The sequence below is a fragment of the Amblyraja radiata genome, chromosome 19 (genome assembly GCF_010909765.2).
Source record: "Amblyraja radiata isolate CabotCenter1 chromosome 19, sAmbRad1.1.pri, whole genome shotgun sequence".
Taxonomy (NCBI): Eukaryota; Metazoa; Chordata; class Chondrichthyes; order Rajiformes; family Rajidae; genus Amblyraja; species Amblyraja radiata.
In genome coordinates, this window is record NC_045974.1 from 6,608,220 (window position 1) to 6,614,642 (window position 6,423).

The 6,423-nt window shown below is 36.6% G+C and overlaps 1 long non-coding RNA gene across 1 annotated transcript; it reads left to right on the plus strand.

The window, feature by feature from the left end:
* Positions 1–1,414: 1,414 nt before the first annotated feature.
* LOC116983756 lies at positions 1,415–2,937 on the plus strand. The gene is made up of 2 exons (XR_004414803.1): positions 1,415–2,484; positions 2,621–2,937. It is a non-coding gene; the product is annotated as an uncharacterized LOC116983756 (long non-coding RNA).
* Positions 2,938–6,423: the final 3,486 nt, after the last annotated feature.

Consider the following 6,423-nt stretch of genomic DNA (forward strand, 5'->3'; position numbering starts at 1 on the left):
AATGTAAAATGTAATTATTTAAAAAACAGAATACAAAGGAACAGTGCTGGTTATTTTAAACAAGTGGCCAAAGAGAGTCCTCCTTCGAATCTTACAGATAATTCTATAAATCTCAACCTCCTGAACTACAGTACTTTGTAGATTTATATTGTGTTGTTTTTTACTTGCATTTGGCTTGCTTTTACACTTCTGTTCTTAAAAGGAAGCATTTTACAGCCATCAAAGTAGCATAGTCTGCTAACGCACTTCAGGTGGCTTTCTTGTCTCAGTTCTACTTTTTTTTGATGAACACTTGGTTGAGGACAAACAAGGAAAATGAGTCAATGTGGAATGATTTTGTGGTTCTTGTGAGTGAGAATATCATAAAATCCTCTCAACAAGGAAAGATTAGGTGGCTTGTCAAGAATTTTGTGAAAGACATGAAATGGAAACGCCAACATGCCCTTTCTTGCAGGTAACCTCATTAACCTGCTTCTCACAACATTAACCTTTTGTTGTTTTGCTTTGGGAAAAGAAAGCAACTACATTTTTGGACTGGATTATTATACAGTACCTATACTCAGTAACCTGATAATTTCATTCCAAAGGGGATGCCCTTGGGTATAGCGTTGCCAGATCTCTTCAACATACTCGCAAGGCTATTTTGCCCAATTTAATGTTGCCATTCTGCAGTGCTAAGTGGCTGCATTTTAAAATTGAATTATTTCACTGAAACAAATAATGTTGGCCATTTGTACAGTGGCAGCTCGGATTTATTTAATCTATGATGAAAGTACAACTGAAGAACAATCAATCTATGGCTTTATGAGTCGTTTGAAGAAAAAACTCAACTTTCAGTTTGAAATATCTACACATTTCCAGAATTTTAAAGAAATCTGCATAGTTTTTTAGAATTATTCCAATTACCTCTGTTTAACAAAAAGAAAGCAATTTCATCTATTTATCTATTTTACTAGTTTGTTAAATTGATTGTTGAATTATATTTATTGAATTAATCAGTGAACGTCTTTAAGTTGCTGTTGCACAGAGAAGGTAAAGGAACAGCTTTCAGAACCTCTCTTAATCATGCAGTGCTTGAGAATTTAAGTTTGGGAGTGGAAAGCCATCTGCAATTATTAATGAGCCTCTCGGCAGTCTTGTGGCATTTCAGAGGAGCTGCATCAGCTGGCAGAAAGCAGTATGGCATCTTTCTTTGTTGATAAGTGTGAAATTATGCACACAAAGGACACTCCACATCTAAATGTGAACAGTATGAGAGAGGGAGAGCAAGGAAAGCAAGGTTTGGTTGCAGACTGAGCTCACATGGCTGTTTTGGCAGCTCACAACTTTATAGATATCACAATATTGTTTACAATTCATTTTGGAAGGTTGGGACATCAAGAGCCCTTCCCCCACCCCTGAACTAGGACAACCTTAGACTGTGAGCATGGTTACTGTAAGTCTCGTTGTGCTGATAGCATACAGTATGACCTTGACTGACTCTAGCTTTCCGACGGTCGACACAAAATACAGGAGTAACTCAGTGGGACAGGCAGCATCTCTGGAGAGAAGGAATGGGTGATATTTCGGATCGAGACTAGTCGGCTTTCCGACAGTGGGTTTGGACAACTGCCAGCTTCTTATTCAATAAACTAGAAAGTAGCCAGAGAAGAAGCCAGCCTATATCTTGCAAGTTTTTTTTAAATGACTGTTTGCTGCAGTCGGCAGTAATATTTAAAACAAATTGGCAATGTAAAGTAACCGTGTGTATTGAGATGGGAATGGTGATAAACTGGTTTTGCTTTTTTTTCTGGAGGAAAAATTGTTCGTTTAGCATGTGGCATGCTGCCAGTTTGGCACCATTTTTAATGAGACAGAGATAGTAGGAGGGACCAGACAGGGCGTGGTGAATGACAGTTGAAGAAAGGTCTGTGAATTGCTGCTCTCAGCTGTCTCCTCCACAAGAAAAGAGAAAGGGAGAGGGAGAAAGAGCACTATTTCCTCCTGAGAATACTTGAACTATTGCAGAATTCTGAGTGCTTTGGTTTTCATGCCAATGATGTACTGGCAGCTGCGCTTAGCATGAAATAAAATGTCACAGGCTGCAGTGGCATGCAGCAGATACACTGTACTGATGATTAATGTTGGTATAGTCTCCACTGTAAGACACTTTCATTACTGTGAGAAGCACATTGTACTCCTGGCATTGTCGTAAGTGCATTTTGGTAGACATTGAAATCCCATCTCAATTAACAAAAAATTTAAAGTTCTCCTCTCCAGGCAACTTCTATAGAAGTGAGTCCTACATGGTAGCGTTTAGCATTACAGAAGGAATTTGCTTTTCTTTCCTTTTTAAACGAGCAAGACAAAGGTCCAGCCAGGCAGTGAGACCTATATTGGACACGCAACGTGCTTGAAACACAGAAGTATAGCAGAAGTTTGGAGCACAAAGGCTGGATGAAAATAATTGTCAGATACTCAATTAAAAATTGTGGCAGATATGAGGTGAGAATTTTCTCTACTGCATGATTATAGGATTTATTTTTAAAATTATTCTCTAGTTTCAAATGTTAACCTTTAAATTCTTTAAGAATACACCTGGACTCTTTTTAATTATATGCTTCTTTTTTTTTACACAAAGCTTTGACAGCCTGTTTATTTCACAACATATCGACTTTTGCTGTGATCCCTTTGGAATAAAATGAAGAAAGTAAGCATTGTGTTCTGATACAGTGAAACATTTTAGAACAATACGGCACTGGACCCTTCATCAACACGGGGGCTACTTTTCTCACAACAGACAATTTAATACCCAGCCTTGCGTCTCATCTGAATTCCAAGTCTTAAAGAAATAGAGAAAATTATAAGAGTTAGTATGATAAATTATGAACATTTCTTAATCCACTATGATCCATAGTTTTGAAAGCAAATGGTGGTTACAATTTATTAAATGTTTGAATAAAAAGCACAACTTCTGGATGCTGTTTTTGGAGTTTAGCGAGCCCTTGGAGGGATCTTCATATTTACGAATAGCCACCTATTGCACATGCACAGTTGTATCCTTGTCCATTTCAATTAATAATCATCAGTGGTCCACTTCAAATGGGCATCTGATGGAGGATAAAGCTCCGCACGCTGGGGAGGATGAAGTCAGGAGGCCAGAAACATGCTATTCTCCTGAAACTAGTCCTGGAGTGCAAAAATCCCTTGATGTTAATCTATTCAAGCCAAACGTTATACCTTATTTCTGTATGTTTCTTTGAGTTGATCCAGCCTTGAGCTGCAGCACACGAAACCTACAAAATCTGATATATTTACATATGTCAAATGTATAAATACAATAATAGATTTAAACTTATCACGGAAATCTAAGGGAAAAGGATCACGTCAAGACAGATTATTCTGTTGCTTTTTGGTTTCCCGTGTGCCAATTTAAATTTTCCAAGACAAGCAGTGGTAAGATTTCCTGATTACAGTTCTCAAGAGCATACAATTGAGGGGAGATTTGTGGAATTGAACAGGATCAAAAATATTTTTGAATGTTTAACAGTGTAACTTTGCCTGAGTTAATTAGATCAATTAACTTAAATACTACTAATATCATGATTCTGGACATGGATTGTGACATTCACTTAATGAAAGGGTGTTGCACTTGCTAGTAATGGACAAATTTGATAACGGGTAGTAATTTTGAAAAAAATATCATAATTCATTTTCACAATCATTTTCTGGTGTAAATACGCAAACAGGTATTAAACATGTACATTCGTCATATTTATCCATCTCATTGTTGATTTTTATTGTGTGAATATTCAATTTGAAGCTCCTCTATGAGTGCTAGGAGTTCTGCTGCATCAGACTGCTGCTTCTCCCATGCTGGGTAATATCAGACCTATTGTTTAACACTTGTTATTTCTGAACCTGCTTGGAATGAGCACATTTTATTAGTATCCAATATAAAGCACTTAGTAGAGAAAGAGGAGATATACTGTACGTGCTTCTATTCTTGGGGATAATCCTTCCCTCTGCCTTTTGATTATTGAAAATAACTAGGAAACAGTTGCCAGTTCAGGTTCTGGGTTTTGTTTTCGTAATGAAAGGCTCCATTGAAGAGTTAATTCAAATTCATTATTGATACAAAGAATTTGTCTGTAAACTAGAAACAAAAACACCATTGTAAAGACAATGTAGCAGAGTGGGAAGCTTTGTTTGCTTAAAGTGGAAATTTAACACATTTAAGCTATTATTTAAAAATATATATAATTTCTCTCATTGTAAATCAGAGACTTAAAAAAGAATTACGTTATCTATTCTGAATATCATTTAGAATGTTTATAAATATTGAGATGCATTTTAAATGAATAATGCTGGCTTCTTTTTGGCTAAAATATTATTTAAAATGTCAGAAGCTATTATGTTTATGGATTTAAAAGCCTGACTTGATAATTATCCAAGGATGACGAGTTCTAACAAAAAGTATTTAGTAGGTCACTTTGTAACCATACTCCACTGTTTGTGTATGTGAACATAGGAAAATATTAGTGTTCCCTCCAAAACTGCTTTGGTAAAGCAACCAAATAGATAAAGTTAAAATAGCTACTGCTTTAAGTACCAAGTCCAATATATTTCTCTACACTAAGAGCAGTTAAGGAAAGTGTTGCTAAGGTAGATCTACTTTTTTTTTTACTGTTGTTGTGAATTTTCTTGAGCACTACCTTTAAATTGCGAAGAAGTAATTGATGCAGTAAAATTCTTTGAAAATTATCGGGTATTGTTGAGAGGGTTTGAAGTTTTGTTTATTGTTAAATCTGCGTTTAGGCTCTGTTTATGCAGATTTATTTTTCCACTGTAATGCTAGTTTTACATTGTTTGAATTGTTGTTGTGCAGCTGATAACATGTTGGACTCTTCAGGGACATCAAGCTGGATAGCTTTTGGAACATCATAGGAGATTTCAGTTCCTTAGTAAAGCAATAGAACTATTTTACTTTACGTGTACATTTATTTTGCATGCAACCCAGTAATTGCAAACCTGTTTTGCTCAAGTACATTCCATGAATAATACTTTGATATAGTAAAGATTATTTTTTTTAAATCCTTTGAATTGATAGCTGTAATCTTAGACAACCGTCTATATAGCATATGAAAACCTTCAATCTCATGATATGTGTTAAAGGCAAACTGATATAATAAAGATAACCACAGTAAATAACTCAGTGATGGATCTGTCAACATTTAAATATTTTTAAAGGCACTTATGCCCCTGACCCACTTAGGCGATTTTTTAGGCGACTTTAGGTGACTAGGCATGGTCTCCTCAGTCGCCCAAAGAGTCGTACCTTTTTTCTGGTCGCCACTGGATTTTGAAATGTTCAAAACTTTTCGGCGACAGTCGGCGCCCGTGGGCTTGATGCCAACGATCGTAGCCTGACGTAGGTGCTGTCGTCAGGATGACGTAGGTTATCGCCAAGATGACGCAAGTTGTCGCCGGTGCTGACCGGTGAATTCCATTGGCAACTACCTACATCAACCGGCGACAGGTTCCGGGGACTGAATTGTCTAACCTTGTCGTAGGTGTGGTTGTAGGTGAACGTCCTAATTGGTCACCGGTTGTCAGTAACTTGCCGTAGCTTGACGTCGATTAGGAAGTTGGTTGTTGTAGACATTGTCGTAGGGGGTCCAGTCGCTGGTTTTTCGGCAACATGCTACGACTATGACAGTCGCCAAAAAAATCACCTAAGTGGGACAGTCCCATTTAGGTCATAGAATACAAATTAACTACATTTATACAGGGTAAGTCTCTTATTTTTAATTGAACCAGATTAAAATTACAATTACAGGCATCAAAACCTTTACTAAGTAGTATTTTTGTGATGATCATAGTTACAAAGGACTTGTTCTCTTTAAAATGCAGGCAAGATGCCCCCAATGCATTGATTGCTTGGCATTGCTTCCTATTCCAGATATTTGAGTGAGATGCCAGAAATACTCAGGAAAAGAACATCCGCTACTTGGTACTTTTCTATTCTGGTGTGTTGGCCAAACAATGATAAACTACTGGTGATGACGTTTTTAGAGATTCAGAGGACATTTTTGTTTCATGCTGTAATGGTGTATTTTAACTTGTTACATACGGTAAACTGGAAAATATTAGGCTTGCCATTAATATGTTGCAATGAATTCATACAAAATTGAATTGGCTGAGAAACATTTGAAGTATAAATCATAGTAAACTTAAATGCATTAATAAAATAAGATGTTATTTGACATGAAACATTTCCTAATTTATATTACCTGCCAAATCTCTGGAAATAAAGCAGACATATCAACCTGTTACATTCACCTGTAATATTGGCACTGGTTTTTTTTTCCTCCCCATCAGCAAGACCTGACTTGTTTCGCATTCTCTATTGCTCTGCATTTTGCAGCTTCTACATTCCATGGT